The sequence below is a fragment of the Saccoglossus kowalevskii genome, chromosome 9 (genome assembly GCF_978046115.1).
Source record: "Saccoglossus kowalevskii chromosome 9, keSacKowa6.1, whole genome shotgun sequence".
NCBI lineage: Eukaryota > Metazoa > Hemichordata > Enteropneusta > Harrimaniidae > Saccoglossus > Saccoglossus kowalevskii.
In genome coordinates this window covers 28,288,203-28,308,976 of record NC_140649.1, presented here as the reverse complement: position 1 = coordinate 28,308,976, position 20,774 = coordinate 28,288,203, and positions in this window count along the sequence as shown.

The window sequence follows — 20,774 nt, the reverse complement described above, 5'->3', positions numbered from 1 at the left end:
AATCTATACAAAGCAATGTTACAATCTATACAAAGCAGTGTTACAATCTATACAAAGCAATGGTACAATCTATACAAAGCAATGTTACAATCTATACAGAGTAATGTTACAATCTATACAAAGCATTGTCACAATCTATACAAAGCAATGTTACAATCGATAGAAAGGAATATTACAATCTATACCAAGCAATGTTACAATCCATACAAAGCCATGTTACAATCTATACAAAGCAATGTTACAATCTATACAAAGTAATGTTACAATCGATAGAAAAGAATATCACAATCTATACAAAGCATTGTTACAATCTATACAAAGCAATGCCACAATCGATACGAGGCAATGTTACAATCTATACAAAGTAATGTTACAATCTATACAAAGTAATGTTACAATCGATAGAAAGGAATATTACAATCTATACAAAGCAATGTTACAATCCATACACAGCCATGCTACAATCTATACAAAGCAATGTTACAATCTCTACAAAGCAATGTTACAATCTATACAAAGCAGTGTTACAATCTATACAAAGCAATATTACAATCTATACAAAGCAATGTTACAATCTTTACAAAGTAATGTTACATTCTATACAAAGCAATGTTGCAATCTATACAATGTAACAATATATACAAAGTAATGTTACAATCTTACAAAGCATTGTCACAATCCATACAAAGTAATGTTACAATCTATACAAAGCAATGTTACAATCTATACAGAGTAATGTTACAATCTATACAAAGCATTGTCACAATCTATACAAAGCAATGTTACAATCTATACAAAGCAATGTTACAATCTGTACAAAGCAATGTTACAATCTATACAAAGCAGTGTTACAATCTATACAAAGCAATGTTACAATCTATACAAAGCAATGTTACAATCTATACAAAGCAGTGTTACAATCTATACAAAGCAATGTTACAATCTATACAAAGCAGTGTTACAATCTATACAAAGCAATGGTACAATCTATACAAAGCAATGTTACAATCTATACAGAGTAATGTTACAATCTATACAAAGCATTGTCACAATCTATACAAAGCAATGTTACAATCGATAGAAAGGAATATTACAATCTATACAAAGCAATGTTACAATCCATACAAAGCCATGTTACAATCTATACAAAGCAATGTTACAATCTATACAAAGCAATGTTACAATCTATACAAAGCAGTGTTACAATCTATACAAAGCATTGTTACAATCTATACAAAGCAATGCCACAATCGATACGAGGCAATGTTACAATCTATACAAAGTAATGTTACAATCTATACAAAGTAATGTTACAATCGATAGAAAGGAATATTACAATCTATACAAAGCAATGTTACAATCCATACACAGCCATGCTACAATCTATACAAAGCAATGTTACAATCTCTACAAAGCAATGTTACAATCTATACAAAGCAGTGTTACAATCTATACAAAGCAATATTACAATCTATACAAAGCAATGTTACAATCTTTACAAAGTAATGTTACATTCTATACAAAGCAATGTTGCAATCTATACAATGTAACAATATATACAAAGTAATGTTACAATCTTACAAAGCATTGTCACAATCCATACAAAGTAATGTTACAATCTATACAAAGCAATGTTACAATCTATACAGAGTAATGTTACAATCTATACAAAGCATTGTCACAATCTATACAAAGCAATGTTACAATCTATACAAAGCAATGTTACAATCTGTACAAAGCAATGTTACAATCTATACAAAGCAGTGTTACAATCTATACAAAGCAATGTTACAATCTATACAAAGCAATGTTACAATCTATACAAAGCAGTGTTACAATCTATACAAAGCAATGTTACAATCTATACAAAGCAGTGTTACAATCTATACAAAGCAATGGTACAATCTATACAAAGCAATGTTACAATCTATACAGAGTAATGTTACAATCTATACAAAGCATTGTCACAATCTATACAAAGCAATGTTACAATCGATAGAAAGGAATATTACAATCTATACAAAGCAATGTTACAATCCATACAAAGCCATGTTACAATCTATACAAAGCAATGTTACAATCTATACAAAGCAATGTTACAATCTATACAAAGCAGTGTTACAATCTATACAAAGCAATGTTACAATCTATACAAAGCAGTGTTACAATCTATACAAAGCAATGGTACAATCTATACAAAACAATGTTACATTCGACACAAAGCAATATTACAATCGATACAAAGCAATGTTACAATCTTTAGAAAGTAATGTTACAATCTATACAAAGCACTGTTACAATCGATGCAAAATATAGTTACACACTATACAAAGCAATGTTACAATCTATACAAAGCAATGTTGCAATCTATACAAAGCAATGTTACAATATATACAAAGTAATGTTACAATCTTACAAAGCATTGTCACAATCCATACAAAGTAATGTTACAATCTATACAAAGCAATGTTACAATATATACAAAGTAATGTTACAATCTTACAAAGCATTGTCACAATCCATACAAAGTAATGTTACAATCTATACAAAGCAATGTTACAATCTATACAGATTAATGTTACAATCTATACAAAGCAATGTTACAATCGATACAGAGTAATATTACTATCCACACAAACCTTGTTACAACCATTACAAAGCAATGTTGCAATCTATACAAAGCAATGTTACTATCCATACAAAGCATTGTTACAACCTATACAAAGCAATGTTACAATCTATACAAAGCAATGTTACAATCGATACAAAGCAATATTACAATCTATATATGCATTCTTACAATCTATACAAAGCAATGTTACAATCAATAAAAAGCAATGTTAAAATATATACAAAGCAATATTATAATCTATACAAAGCAATGTTACAATCTATAAAAAACAATGTTAAAATCTATACAAAGCAATGTTACAATCTATACAAAGCAATGTTACAATCAATAAAAAACAATGTTAAAATATATACAAAGCAATTTTATAATCTATACAAAGCAATGTTACAATCTATAAAAAACAATGTTAAAATCTATACAAAGCAATGTTACAATCTATACAAAGCAATGTTACAATCTATAAAAAGCAATGTTAAAATCTATACAAAGCAATGTTAAAATCTATACATAGCAATGTTACAATCTATACAAAGTAATATTACTAGACATACAAACCTTGTTACAACCATTACAAAGCAATGTTGCAATCTATACAAAGCAATGTTACAATCCATACAAAGCATTGTTACAATCTATACAAAGCAATGTTACAATCTATACAAAGCAATATTACAATCTATACATGCATTCTTACAATCTATACAAAGCAATGTTACAATCAATAAAAAGCAATGTTAAAATATATACAAAGCAATATTATAATCTATACAAAGCAATGTGACAATCTATAAAAAACAATGTTAAAATCTATACAAAGCAATGTTACAATCTATACAAAGCAATGTTACAATCTATAAAAAGCAATGTTAAAATCTATACAAAGCAATGTTAAAATCTATACATAGCAATGTTACAATCTATACAAAGCAATGTTACAATCTATACAAAGCAGTGTTACAATCTTTACAAAGCAATATTACAATCTATACAAAATATTGTTACAATCTATACAAAAAAATTACAATCTATACAAAGAAATGTTACAATCTATACAAAGTAATGTTACAATCTATACAAAGTAATGTTACAATCGATAGAAAAGAATATCACAATCTATACAAAGCATTGTTACAATCTATACAAAGCAATGCCACAATCGATACGAGGCAATGTTACAATCTATACAAAGTAATGTTACAATCTATACAAAGTAATGTTACAATCGATAGAAAGGAATATTACAATCTATACAAAGCAATGTTACAATCCATACACAGCCATGCTACAATCTATACAAAGCAATGTTACAATCTCTACAAAGCAATGTTACAATCTATACAAAGCAGTGTTACAATCTATACAAAGCAATATTACAATCTATACAAAGCAATGTTACAATCTTTACAAAGTAATGTTACATTCTATACAAAGCAATGTTGCAATCTATACAATGTAACAATATATACAAAGTAATGTTACAATCTTACAAAGCATTGTCACAATCCATACAAAGTAATGTTACAATCTATACAAAGCAATGTTACAATCTATACAGAGTAATGTTACAATCTATACAAAGCATTGTCACAATCTATACAAAGCAATGTTACAATCTATACAAAGCAATGTTACAATCTGTACAAAGCAATGTTACAATCTATACAAAGCAGTGTTACAATCTATACAAAGCAATGTTACAATCTATACAGAGTAATGTTACAATCTATACAAAGCATTGTCACAATCTATACAAAGCAATGTTACAATCTATACAAAGCAATGTTACAATCTGTACAAAGCAATGTTACAATCTATACAAAGCAGTGTTACAATCTATACAAAGCAATGTTACAATCTATACAAAGCAATGTCACAATCTATACAAAGCAGTGTTACAATCTATACAAAGCAATGTTACAATCTATACAAAGCAGTGTTACAATCTATACAAAGCAATGGTACAATCTATACAAAGCAATGTTACAATCTATACAGAGTAATGTTACAATCTATACAAAGCATTGTCACAATCTATACAAAGCAATGTTACAATCGATAGAAAGGAATATTACAATCTATACCAAGCAATGTTACAATCCATACAAAGCCATGTTACAATCTATACAAAGCAATGTTACAATCTATACAAAGTAATGTTACAATCGATAGAAAAGAATATCACAATCTATACAAAGCATTGTTACAATCTATACAAAGCAATGCCACAATCGATACGAGGCAATGTTACAATCTATACAAAGTAATGTTACAATCTATACAAAGTAATGTTACAATCGATAGAAAGGAATATTACAATCTATACAAAGCAATGTTACAATCCATACACAGCCATGCTACAATCTCTACAAAGCAATGTTACAATCTATACAAAGCAGTGTTACAATCTATACAAAGCAATATTACAATCTATACAAAGCAATGTTACAATCTTTACAAAGTAATGTTACATTCTATACAAAGCAATGTTGCAATCTATACAATGTAACAATATATACAAAGTAATGTTACAATCTTACAAAGCATTGTCACAATCCATACAAAGTAATGTTACAATCTATACAAAGCAATGTTACAATCTATACAGAGTAATGTTACAATCTATACAAAGCATTGTCACAATCTATACAAAGCAATGTTACAATCTATACAAAGCAATGTTACAATCTGTACAAAGCAATGTTACAATCTATACAAAGCAGTGTTACAATCTATACAAAGCAATGTTACAATCTATACAAAGCAATGTTACAATCTATACAAAGCAGTGTTACAATCTATACAAAGCAATGTTACAATCTATACAAAGCAGTGTTACAATCTATACAAAGCAATGGTACAATCTATACAAAGCAATGTTACAATCTATACAGAGTAATGTTACAATCTATACAAAGCATTGTCACAATCTATACAAAGCAATGTTACAATCGATAGAAAGGAATATTACAATCTATACAAAGCAATGTTACAATCCATACAAAGCCATGTTACAATCTATACAAAGCAATGTTACAATCTATACAAAGCAATGTTACAATCTATACAAAGCAGTGTTACAATCTATACAAAGCATTGTTACAATCTATACAAAGCAATGCCACAATCGATACGAGGCAATGTTACAATCTATACAAAGTAATGTTACAATCTATACAAAGTAATGTTACAATCGATAGAAAGGAATATTACAATCTATACAAAGCAATGTTACAATCCATACACAGCCATGCTACAATCTATACAAAGCAATGTTACAATCTCTACAAAGCAATGTTACAATCTATACAAAGCAGTGTTACAATCTATACAAAGCAATATTACAATCTATACAAAGCAATGTTACAATCTTTACAAAGTAATGTTACATTCTATACAAAGCAATGTTGCAATCTATACAATGTAACAATATATACAAAGTAATGTTACAATCTTACAAAGCATTGTCACAATCCATACAAAGTAATGTTACAATCTATACAAAGCAATGTTACAATCTATACAGAGTAATGTTACAATCTATACAAAGCATTGTCACAATCTATACAAAGCAATGTTACAATCTATACAAAGCAATGTTACAATCTGTACAAAGCAATGTTACAATCTATACAAAGCAGTGTTACAATCTATACAAAGCAATGTTACAATCTATACAAAGCGATGTTACAATCTATACAAAGCAGTGTTACAATCTATACAAAGCAATGTTACAATCTATACAAAGCAGTGTTACAATCTATACAAAGCAATGGTACAATCTATACAAAGCAATGTTACAATCTATACAGAGTAATGTTACAATCTATACAAAGCATTGTCACAATCTATACAAAGCAATGTTACAATCGATAGAAAGGAATATTACAATCTATACAAAGCAATGTTACAATCCATACAAAGCCATGTTACAATCTATACAAAGCAATGTTACAATCTATACAAAGCAATGTTACAATCTATACAAAGCAGTGTTACAATCTATACAAAGCAATGTTACAATCTATACAAAGCAGTGTTACAATCTATACAAAGCAATGGTACAATCTATACAAAACAATGTTACATTCGACACAAAGCAATATTACAATCGATACAAAGCAATGTTACAATCTTTAGAAAGTAATGTTACAATCTATACAAAGCACTGTTACAATCGATGCAAAATATAGTTACACAATATACAAAGCAATGTTACAATCTATACAAAGCAATGTTGCAATCTATACAAAGCAATGTTACAATATATACAAAGTAATGTTACAATCTTACAAAGCATTGTCACAATCCATACAAAGTAATGTTACAATCTATACAAAGCAATGTTACAATATATACAAAGTAATGTTACAATCTTACAAAGCATTGTCACAATCCATACAAAGTAATGTTACAATCTATACAAAGCAATGTTACAATCTATACAGATTAATGTTACAATCTATACAAAGCAATGTTACAATCGATACAGAGTAATATTACTATCCACACAAACCTTGTTACAACCATAACAAAGCAATGTTGCAATCTATACAAAGCAATGTTACTATCCATACAAAGCATTGTTACAACCTATACAAAGCAATGTTACAATCTATACAAAGCAATGTTACAATCGATACAAAGCAATATTACAATCTATATATGCATTCTTACAATCTATACAAAGCAATGTTACAATCAATAAAAAGCAATGTTAAAATATATACAAAGCAATATTATAATCTATACAAAGCAATGTTACAATCTATAAAAAACAATGTTAAAATCTATACAAAGCAATGTTACAATCTTTACAAAGCAATATTACAATCTATACTAAGCAATATTATAATCTATACAAAGCAATGTTACAATCTATTCAAAGTAATGTTACAATCCATACAAAGCATTGTTCCAACCTATACAAAGCAATGTGACAATCTATACAAAGCAATGTTACAATCTATACAAAGCATTATTACAATCTATACAAAATATTGTTACAATCTATACAAAAAAATTACAATCTATACAAAGAAATGTTACAATCTATACAAAGTAATGTTACAATCTATACAAAGTAATGTTACAATCGATAGAAAGGAATATCACAATCTATACAAAGCATTGTTACAATCTATACAAAGCAATGCCACAATCGATACAAGGCAATGTTACAATCTATACAAAGTAATGTTACAATCTATACAAAGTAATGTTACAATCGATAGAAAGTAATGTTACTATCGATAAAAAGGAATATTACAATCTATACAAAGCAATGTTACAATCCATACACAGCCATGCTACAATCTATACAAAGCAATGTTACGATCTATACAAAGCAATGTTACAAACTTTACAAAGTAATGTTACAATCTATACAAAGCACTGTTACAATCGATACAAAATATTGTTACAAACTATACAAAGCAATGTTACAATCTATACAAAGCCATGTTGCAATCTATACAAAGCAATGTTACAATATATACAACGTAATGTTACAATCTTACAAAGCATTGTCACAATCCATACAAAGTAATATTACAATCTATACAAAGCAATGTTACAATCTATACAAAGTAATGTTACAATCTATACAGAGCAATGTTACAATCGAGACAGAGCAATATTACAATCCATACAAAGCATTGTTACAATCTATACAGAGCAATGTTACAATCGAGACAGAGCAATATTACAATCTATACAAAGCAATGTTACAATCTATACAAAGCAATGTTACAATCTATACAAAGCAATGTTACAATCTATACAACGCATTGTTACAATCTATACAAAGCAATGTTACAATCTATACAAAGTAATGTTACAATCTATACAACGCATTGTTACAATCTATCCAAAGAAATGTTACAATCAATACAAAGCAATGTTACAATCTATACAAAGCAATGTTACAATCTATACAAAGCAATGTTACAACCTATACAAAGCAATGTTACAATCGATACAAAACAATATTACAATCTATACAAAGCAATGTTACAATCTATACAAAGCAATGTTACAATCTATACAATGCAATGTTACAATATATACAAAGTAATGTTACAATCTATACAAAGCAGTGTTACAATCGATACAAAGCAATGTTACAATCTATACAAAGTAATGTTACAATCGATAGAAAAGAATATCACAATCTATACAAAGCATTGTTACAATCTATACAAAGCAATGCCACAATCGATACGAGGCAATGTTACAATCTATACAAAGTAATGTTACAATCTATACAAGTAATGTTACAATCGATAGAAAGGAATATTACAATCTATACAAAGCAATGTTACAATCCATACACAGCCATGCTACAATCTATACAAAGCAATGTTACAATCTCTACAAAGCAATGTTACAATCTATACAAAGCAGTGTTACAATCTATACAAAGCAATATTACAATCTATACAAAGCAATGTTACAATCTTTACAACGTAATGTTACATTCTATACAAAGCAATGTTGCAATCTATACAATGTAACAATATATACAAAGTAATGTTACAATCTTACAAAGCATTGTCACAATCCATACAAAGTAATGTTACAATCTATACAAAGCAATGTTACAATCTATACAGAGTAATGTTACAATCTATACAAAGCATTGTCACAATCTATACAAAGCAATGTTACAATCTATACAAAGCAATGTTACAATCTGTACAAAGCAATGTTACAATCTATACAAAGCAGTGTTACAATCTATACAAAGCAATGTTACAATCTATACAGAGTAATGTTACAATCTATACAAAGCATTGTCACAATCTATACAAAGCAATGTTACAATCTATACAAAGCAATGTTACAATCTGTACAAAGCAATGTTACAATCTATACAAAGCAGTGTTACAATCTATACAAAGCAATGTTACAATCTATACAAAGCAATGTCACAATCAATACAAAGCAGTGTTACAATCTATACAAAGCAATGTTACAATCTATACAAAGCAGTGTTACAATCTATACAAAGCAATGGTACAATCTATACAAAGCAATGTTACAATCTATACAGAGTAATGTTACAATCTATACAAAGCATTGTCACAATCTATACAAAGCAATGTTACAATCGATAGAAAGGAATATTACAATCTATACCAAGCAATGTTACAATCCATACAAAGCCATGTTACAATCTATACAAAGCAATGTTACAATCTATACAAAGTAATGTTACAATCGATAGAAAAGAATATCACAATCTATACAAAGCATTGTTACAATCTATACAAAGCAATGCCACAATCGATACGAGGCAATGTTACAATCTATACAAAGTAATGTTACAATCTATACAAAGTAATGTTACAATCGATAGAAAGGAATATTACAATCTATACAAAGCAATGTTACAATCCATACACAGCCATGCTACAATCTATACAAAGCAATGTTACAATCTCTACAAAGCAATGTTACAATCTATACAAAGCAGTGTTACAATCTATACAAAGCAATATTACAATCTATACAAAGCAATGTTACAATCTTTACAAAGTAATGTTACATTCTATACAAAGCAATGTTGCAATCTATACAATGTAACAATATATACAAAGTAATGTTACAATCTTACAAAGCATTGTCACAATCCATACAAAGTAATGTTACAATCTATACAAAGCAATGTTACAATCTATACAGAGTAATGTTACAATCTATACAAAGCATTGTCACAATCTATACAAAGCAATGTTACAATCTATACAAAGCAATGTTACAATCTGTACAAAGCAATGTTACAATCTATACAAAGCAGTGTTACAATCTATACAAAGCAATGTTACAATCTATACAAAGCAATGTTACAATCTATACAAAGCAGTGTTACAATCTATACAAAGCAATGTTACAATCTATACAAAGCAGTGTTACAATCTATACAAAGCAATGGTACAATCTATACAAAGCAATGTTACAATCTATACAGAGTAATGTTACAATCTATACAAAGCATTGTCACAATCTATACAAAGCAATGTTACAATCGATAGAAAGGAATATTACAATCTATACAAAGCAATGTTACAATCCATACAAAGCCATGTTACAATCTATACAAAGCAATGTTACAATCTATACAAAGCAATGTTACAATCTATACAAAGCAGTGTTACAATCTATACAAAGCATTGTTACAATCTATACAAAGCAATGCCACAATCGATACGAGGCAATGTTACAATCTATACAAAGTAATGTTACAATCTATACAAAGTAATGTTACAATCGATAGAAAGGAATATTACAATCTATACAAAGCAATGTTACAATCCATACACAGCCATGCTACAATCTATACAAAGCAATGTTACAATCTCTACAAAGCAATGTTACAATCTATACAAAGCAGTGTTACAATCTATACAAAGCAATATTACAATCTATACAAAGCAATGTTACAATCTTTACAAAGTAATGTTACATTCTATACAAAGCAATGTTGCAATCTATACAATGTAACAATATATACAAAGTAATGTTACAATCTTACAAAGCATTGTCACAATCCATACAAAGTAATGTTACAATCTATACAAAGCAATGTTACAATCTATACAGAGAAATGTTACAATCTATACAAAGCATTGTCACAATCTATACAAAGCAATGTTACAATCTATACAAAGCAATGTTACAATCTGTACAAAGCAATGTTACAATCTATACAAAGCAGTGTTACAATCTATACAAAGCAATGTTACAATCTATACAAAGCAATGTTACAATCTATACAAAGCAGTGTTACAATCTATACAAAGCAATGTTACAATCTATACAAAGCAGTGTTACAATCTATACAAAGCAATGGTACAATCTATACAAAGCAATGTTACAATCTATACAGAGTAATGTTACAATCTATACAAAGCATTGTCACAATCTATACAAAGCAATGTTACAATCGATAGAAAGGAATATTACAATCTATACAAAGCAATGTTACAATCCATACAAAGCCATGTTACAATCTATACAAAGCAATGTTACAATCTATACAAAGCAATGTTACAATCTATACAAAGCAGTGTTACAATCTATACAAAGCAATGTTACAATCTATACAAAGCAGTGTTACAATCTATACAAAGCAATGGTACAATCTATACAAAACAATGTTACATTCGACACAAAGCAATATTACAATCGATACAAAGCAATGTTACAATCTTTAGAAAGTAATGTTACAATCTATACAAAGCACTGTTACAATCGATGCAAAATATAGTTACACACTATACAAAGCAATGTTACAATCTATACAAAGCAATGTTGCAATCTATACAAAGCAATGTTACAATATATACAAAGTAATGTTACAATCTTACAAAGCATTGTCACAATCCATACAAAGTAATGTTACAATCTATACAAAGCAATGTTACAATATATACAAAGTAATGTTACAATCTTACAAAGCATTGTCACAATCCATACAAAGTAATGTTACAATCTATACAAAGCAATGTTACAATCTATACAGATTAATGTTACAATCTATACAAAGCAATGTTACAATCGATACAGAGTAATATTACTATCCACACAAACCTTGTTACAACCATTACAAAGCAATGTTGCAATCTATACAAAGCAATGTTACTATCCATACAAAGCATTGTTACAACCTATACAAAGCAATGTTACAATCTATACAAAGCAATGTTACAATCGATACAAAGCAATATTACAATCTATATATGCATTCTTACAATCTATACAAAGCAATGTTACAATCAATAAAAAGCAATGTTAAAATATATACAAAGCAATATTATAATCTATACAAAGCAATGTTACAATCTATAAAAAACAATGTTAAAATCTATACAAAGCAATGTTACAATCTATACAAAGCAATGTTACAATCAATAAAAAACAATGTTAAAATATATACAAAGCAATTTTATAATCTATACAAAGCAATGTTACAATCTATAAAAAACAATGTTAAAATCTATACAAAGCAATGTTACAATCTATACAAAGCAATGTTACAATCTATAAAAAGCAATGTTAAAATCTATACAAAGCAATGTTAAAATCTATACATAGCAATGTTACAATCTATACAAAGTAATATTACTAGACATACAAACCTTGTTACAACCATTACAAAGCAATGTTGCAATCTATACAAAGCAATGTTACAATCCATACAAAGCATTGTTACAATCTATACAAAGCAATGTTACAATCTATACAAAGCAATATTACAATCTATACATGCATTCTTACAATCTATACAAAGCAATGTTACAATCAATAAAAAGCAATGTTAAAATATATACAAAGCAATATTATAATCTATACAAAGCAATGTGACAATCTATAAAAAACAATGTTAAAATCTATACAAAGCAATGTTACAATCTATACAAAGCAATGTTACAATCTATAAAAAGCAATGTTAAAATCTATACAAAGCAATGTTAAAATCTATACATAGCAATGTTACAATCTATACAAAGCAATGTTACAATCTATACAAAGCAGTGTTACAATCTTTACAAAGCAATATTACAATCTATACAAAATATTGTTACAATCTATACAAAAAAATTACAATCTATACAAAGAAATGTTACAATCTATACAAAGTAATGTTACAATCTATACAAAGTAATGTTACAATCGATAGAAAAGAATATCACAATCTATACAAAGCATTGTTACAATCTATACAAAGCAATGCCACAATCGATACGAGGCAATGTTACAATCTATACAAAGTAATGTTACAATCTATACAAAGTAATGTTACAATCGATAGAAAGGAATATTACAATCTATACAAAGCAATGTTACAATCCATACACAGCCATGCTACAATCTATACAAAGCAATGTTACAATCTCTACAAAGCAATGTTACAATCTATACAAAGCAGTGTTACAATCTATACAAAGCAATATTACAATCTATACAAAGCAATGTTACAATCTTTACAAAGTAATGTTACATTCTATACAAAGCAATGTTGCAATCTATACAATGTAACAATATATACAAAGTAATGTTACAATCTTACAAAGCATTGTCACAATCCATACAAAGTAATGTTACAATCTATACAAAGCAATGTTACAATCTATACAGAGTAATGTTACAATCTATACAAAGCATTGTCACAATCTATACAAAGCAATGATACAATCTATACAAAGCAATGTTACAATCTGTACAAAGCAATGTTACAATCTATACAAAGCAGTGTTACAATCTATACAAAGCAATGTTACAATCTATACAGAGTAATGTTACAATCTATACAAAGCATTGTCACAATCTATACAAAGCAATGTTACAATCTATACAAAGCAATGTTACAATCTGTACAAAGCAATGTTACAATCTATACAAAGCAGTGTTACAATCTATACAAAGCAATGTTACAATCTATACAAAGCAATGTCACAATCTATACAAAGCAGTGTTACAATCTATACAAAGCAATGTTACAATCTATACAAAGCAGTGTTACAATCTATACAAAGCAATGGTACAATCTATACAAAGCAATGTTACAATCTATACAGAGTAATGTTACAATCTATACAAAGCATTGTCACAATCTATACAAAGCAATGTTACAATCGATAGAAAGGAATATTACAATCTATACCAAGCAATGTTACAATCCATACAAAGCCATGTTACAATCTATACAAAGCAATGTTACAATCTATACAAAGTAATGTTACAATCGATAGAAAAGAATATCACAATCTATACAAAGCATTGTTACAATCTATACAAAGCAATGCCACAATCGATACGAGGCAATGTTACAATCTATACAAAGTAATGTTACAATCTATACAAAGTAATGTTACAATCGATAGAAAGGAATATTACAATCTATACAAAGCAATGTTACAATCCATACACAGCCATGCTACAATCTCTACAAAGCAATGTTACAATCTATACAAAGCAGTGTTACAATCTATACAAAGCAATATTACAATCTATACAAAGCAATGTTACAATCTTTACAAAGTAATGTTACATTCTATACAAAGCAATGTTGCAATCTATACAATGTAACAATATATACAAAGTAATGTTACAATCTTACAAAGCATTGTCACAATCCATACAAAGTAATGTTACAATCTATACAAAGCAATGTTACAATCTATACAGAGTAATGTTACAATCTATACAAAGCATTGTCACAATCTATACAAAGCAATGTTACAATCTATACAAAGCAATGTTACAATCTGTACAAAGCAATGTTACAATCTATACAAAGCAGTGTTACAATCTATACAAAGCAATGTTACAATCTATACAAAGCAATGTTACAATCTATACAAAGCAGTGTTACAATCTATACAAAGCAATGTTACAATCTATACAAAGCAGTGTTACAATCTATACAAAGCAATGGTACAATCTATACAAAGCAATGTTACAATCTATACAGAGTAATGTTACAATCTATACAAAGCATTGTCACAATCTATACAAAGCAATGTTACAATCGATAGAAAGGAATATTACAATCTATACAAAGCAATGTTACAATCCATACAAAGCCATGTTACAATCTATACAAAGCAATGTTACAATCTATACAAAGCAATGTTACAATCTATACAAAGCAGTGTTACAATCTATACAAAGCATTGTTACAATCTATACAAAGCAATGCCACAATCGATACGAGGCAATGTTACAATCTATACAAAGTAATGTTACAATCTATACAAAGTAATGTTACAATCGATAGAAAGGAATATTACAATCTATACAAAGCAATGTTACAATCCATACACAGCCATGCTACAATCTATACAAAGCAATGTTACAATCTCTACAAAGCAATGTTACAATCTATACAAAGCAGTGTTACAATCTATACAAAGCAATATTACAATCTATACAAAGCAATGTTACAATCTTTACAAAGTAATGTTACATTCTATACAAAGCAATGTTGCAATCTATACAATGTAACAATACATACAAAGTAATGTTACAATCTTACAAAGCATTGTCACAATCCATACAAAGTAATGTTACAATCTATACAAAGCAATGTTACAATCTATACAGAGTAATGTTACAATCTATACAAAGCATTGTCACAATCTATACAAAGCAATGTTACAATCTATACAAAGCAATGTTACAATCTGTACAAAGCAATGTTACAATCTATACAAAGCAGTGTTACAATCTATACAAAGCAATGTTACAATCTATACAAAGCGATGTTACAATCTATACAAAGCAGTGTTACAATCTATACAAAGCAATGTTACAATCTATACAAAGCAGTGTTACAATCTATACAAAGCAATGGTACAATCTATACAAAGCAATGTTACAATCTATACAGAGTAATGTTACAATCTATACAAAGCATTGTCACAATCTATACAAAGCAATGTTACAATCGATAGAAAGGAATATTACAATCTATACAAAGCAATGTTACAATCCATACAAAGCCATGTTACAATCTATACAAAGCAATGTTACAATCTATACAAAGCAATGTTACAATCTATACAAAGCAGTGTTACAATCTATACAAAGCAATGTTACAATCTATACAAAGCAGTGTTACAATCTATACAAAGCAATGGTACAATCTATACAAAACAATGTTACATTCGACACAAAGCAATATTACAATCGATACAAAGCAATGTTACAATCTTTAGAAAGTAATGTTACAATCTATACAAAGCACTGTTACAATCGATGCAAAATATAGTTACACACTATACAAAGCAATGTTACAATCTATACAAAGCAATGTTGCAATCTATACAAAGCAATGTTACAATATATACAAAGTAATGTTACAATCTTACAAAGCATTGTCACAATCCATACAAAGTAATGTTACAATCTATACAAAGCAATGTTACAATATATACAAAGTAATGTTACAATCTTACAAAGCATTGTCACAATCCATACAAAGTAATGTTACAATCTATACAAAGCAATGTTACAATCTATACAGATTAATGTTACAATCTATACAAAGCAATGTTACAATCGATACAGAGTAATATTACTATCCACACAAACCTTGTTACAACCATTACAAAGCAATGTTGCAATCTATACAAAGCAATGTTACTATCCATACAAAGCATTGTTACAACCTATACAAAGCAATGTTACAATCTATACAAAGCAATGTTACAATCGATACAAAGCAATATTACAATCTATATATGCATTCTTACAATCTATACAAAGCAATGTTACAATCAATAAAAAGCAATGTTAAAATATATACAAAGCAATATTATAATCTATACAAAGCAATGTTACAATCTATAAAAAACAATGTTAAAATCTATACAAAGCAATGTTACAATCTTTACAAAGCAATATTACAATCTATACTAAGCAATATTATAATCTATACAAAGCAATGTTACAATCTATTCAAAGTAATGTTACAATCCATACAAAGCATTGTTCCAACCTATACAAAGCAATGTGACAATCTATACAAAGCAATGTTACAATCTATACAAAGCATTATTACAATCTATACAAAATATTGTTACAATCTATACAAAAAAATTACAATCTATACAAAGAAATGTTACAATCTATACAAAGTAATGTTACAATCTATACAAAGTAATGTTACAATCGATAGAAAGGAATATCACAATCTATACAAAGCATTGTTACAATCTATACAAAGCAATGCCACAATCGATACAAGGCAATGTTACAATCTATACAAAGTAATGTTACAATCTATACAAAGTAATGTTACAATCGATAGAAAGTAATGTTACTATCGATAAAAAGGAATATTACAATCTATACAAAGCAATGTTACAATCCATACACAGCCATGCTACAATCTATACAAAGCAATGTTACGATCTATACAAAGCAATGTTACAATCTTTACAAAGTAATGTTACAATCTATACAAAGCACTGTTACAATCGATACAAAATATTGTTACAAACTATACAAAGCAATGTTACAATCTATACAAAGCCATGTTGCAATCTATACAAAGCAATGTTACAATATATACAACGTAATGTTACAATCTTACAAAGCATTGTCACAATCCATACAAAGTAATATTACAATCTATACAAAGCAATGTTACAATCTATACAAAGTAATGTTACAATCTATACAGAGCAATGTTACAATCGAGACAGAGCAATATTACAATCCATACAAAGCATTGTTACAATCTATACAGAGCAATGTTACAATCGAGACAGAGCAATATTACAATCTATACAAAGCAATGTTACAATCTATACAAAGCAATGTTACAATCTATACAAAGCAATGTTACAATCTATACAACGCATTGTTACAATCTATACAAAGCAATGTTACAATCTATACAAAGTAATGTTACAATCTATACAACGCATTGTTACAATCTATCCAAAGAAATGTTACAATCAATACAAAGCAATGTTACAATCTATACAAAGCAATGTTACAATCTATACAAAGCAATGTTACAACCTATACAAAGCAATGTTACAATCGATACAAAACAATATTACAATCTATACAAAGCAATGTTACAATCTATACAAAGCAATGTTACAATCTATACAATGCAATGTTACAATATATACAAAGTAATGTTACAATCTATACAAAGCAGTGTTACAATCGATACAAAGCAATGTTACAATCTATACAAAGCAATGTTACAATCGATACAAAGCAATGTTATAATCTATACAAATCATTGTTACAATCTATACAGAACAATTTTACTATCTATACAAAGCAATGTTACATATATACAAAGTATTGTTACAATCTATATAAAATAACGTTACAATCTATACAATGCAAGTAAAATGCAATGGCAGTAAAATACAGTACATACAAAGCAATATCACAATTTCTATAAAACAACGTGGTTATCAGTTCACAGTACAATTTACAACGTGTAGTTACAAATTAAAATATGTATTCACAATATTTACATTCGAATAGTTTAAATAGCAAATTCAATCTCAATCAATTATATTCAATAATACAAGATCATCATTCATAACATATTAGCATATATACAATATCAACATTCAAACTGAAATCTATTGACAAAAGTAGATTGTACGACGGTGTGATCTTTGTTTGTCCTGCTTTGAAGTTCGATTTCATGCATAGCCCGGGATCTCGCAGTGAACAAGCAGCCGCGGGGGGGGGGGGGGGGGCTGCTTGCATAGAAGTGCAATACGGGTATGTGCCGCCGACTGGGGTGTCATTTCACGTTATTTTGTTTAGAAGTGGGTAGTCATTTATCAATGTTTTGGTTTGGAAGTGTGTAGCATTTATTTACTTTTTCACAGGTCCTTATATTCAAAGCCAAATACCGGAAAAGGCTGAATGAATGCATTGCCCGGATGTGCTCACTTATTGTGAATGTTGTGAACCGGGTGTTCACTGAAAACACTTGTGTTTAGAAGTGGGTATATAAATAGAAAAAAAAATGGTTTAGAAGTGAGTATGGTTTACAAGAGGTGGGCTGTACACCCCTACCCAATTAAGGTGGAAGTTGTCCGTGATCATCAAATTAATCCTGACAATTCTGTGATGCCACTCAACAAAAAATATAAACATACGTCATTTCTTGAATATCTAAGAGCGTGAATAATGCGGTGATCATGTTGCCTGACCAGGAAATAATGTGGATTGATTTGCGTCTCGATGATTTAGTAATTGTGTAGATGAAACAATTATCATTCCATTTGTGTCTCGCATCTTTTTACATGATGATTTATCGTCATAAAAACACATTGGATAGAAACTTCTGTCCTGCTTTCTTCCACAGTATTGCGCTGTTTGCTTTCCAAATGTCACATATAAACAATTATTATACATCAGTCACCGTAACGCCATAAGTTACAGCGTGCCGTAATTTCACGGGGTATTATCATCCTGCAATATAAGGAAATGAGAATTCCAAATATGGAATGATTACGTGCGTAAGCGTAAGCTGTGCGTCGGTCGATACTCCAGCTGTACTGTCTCCGTGCATACTTTGAGGTATCCTCGTAATAACCTCATATTATTACATATGCACTGCGAATACGTGGCTATTTGCCGTCAGATAGCATTAGTAATGTATACAAACGATATGCAAATGAGATAAAATTTTACCTTCTGAAGTAAAGTTTGGCATTTTGAATAATAAGACTTAAAAATACACACTCCTGTACAAACAATAGTATAAAGAAATAGCAATGCAAATTAGTCACGTGCCCATGTAGTAATTCTTGGTATTTTCAAAACGAGGCGCCCTGACCGTCTTTGTGAGAATACAGCCGTATCACTCATAAAAATAACTTAACGAACGTCATGCGTTCTGATGCAGGTTGTTAAAAAACAGTGTCTCAGCGATGATGTTTAGTTTTGAGTAAAAAATAAACAAACAAAAAAACATACTACAAAAACTTTTGTCTTGGGTTTTCTCTACAATCCGTCGTTGCGTTGTCCGTCTTTCATGCGTAAAATTCAAATAAAAAAAACACTGAACAAAAACGTCTGTTCTGCGTTCGTTCACATTCCTGTTTTGCGTTGTGTTCGAGGAGCTTTGCCTTGCTTAGCTAACAACGCTTACGCGTAGATCACGGTTTTAAACCGTGCGTAGATTCGTCCCAAAGGAATACACATTAGTTCATTACAGATAGTTCAGCTCTGTTCATCAAAACAATCAGTTGAGGTTACGCCTCGCTGTCCACTTCTCTATTTTCATTCACAGTCCACTGAAAACATTTACTAGCGTCGAACAACAATTTGGTGGTTTGATGACGATTATAGTGTTGAGTAACAAACAAACATTCTACAAACTTTTTCTCCTGTTTTTTTCACTATCCAGAGTAACAGTTGTCCGTTTTTCTCATGTCATATGTAAACGCAGATAAAATGATGTGGACAACTGGAACTATTTACCGGCGTTGGTGTCTCAAAGATGTTTTTAGTGTTGAGTGGAAACAAACTTTTTTCCTGATTATTGATAAAGTTTACTAGCATCGGGCAAGAATAAAAAAAGCGTCGAACAAATAAAAAAAACACTAAACTTTGGTCCTTGATTCTTTCATCAATCCATTGGTTT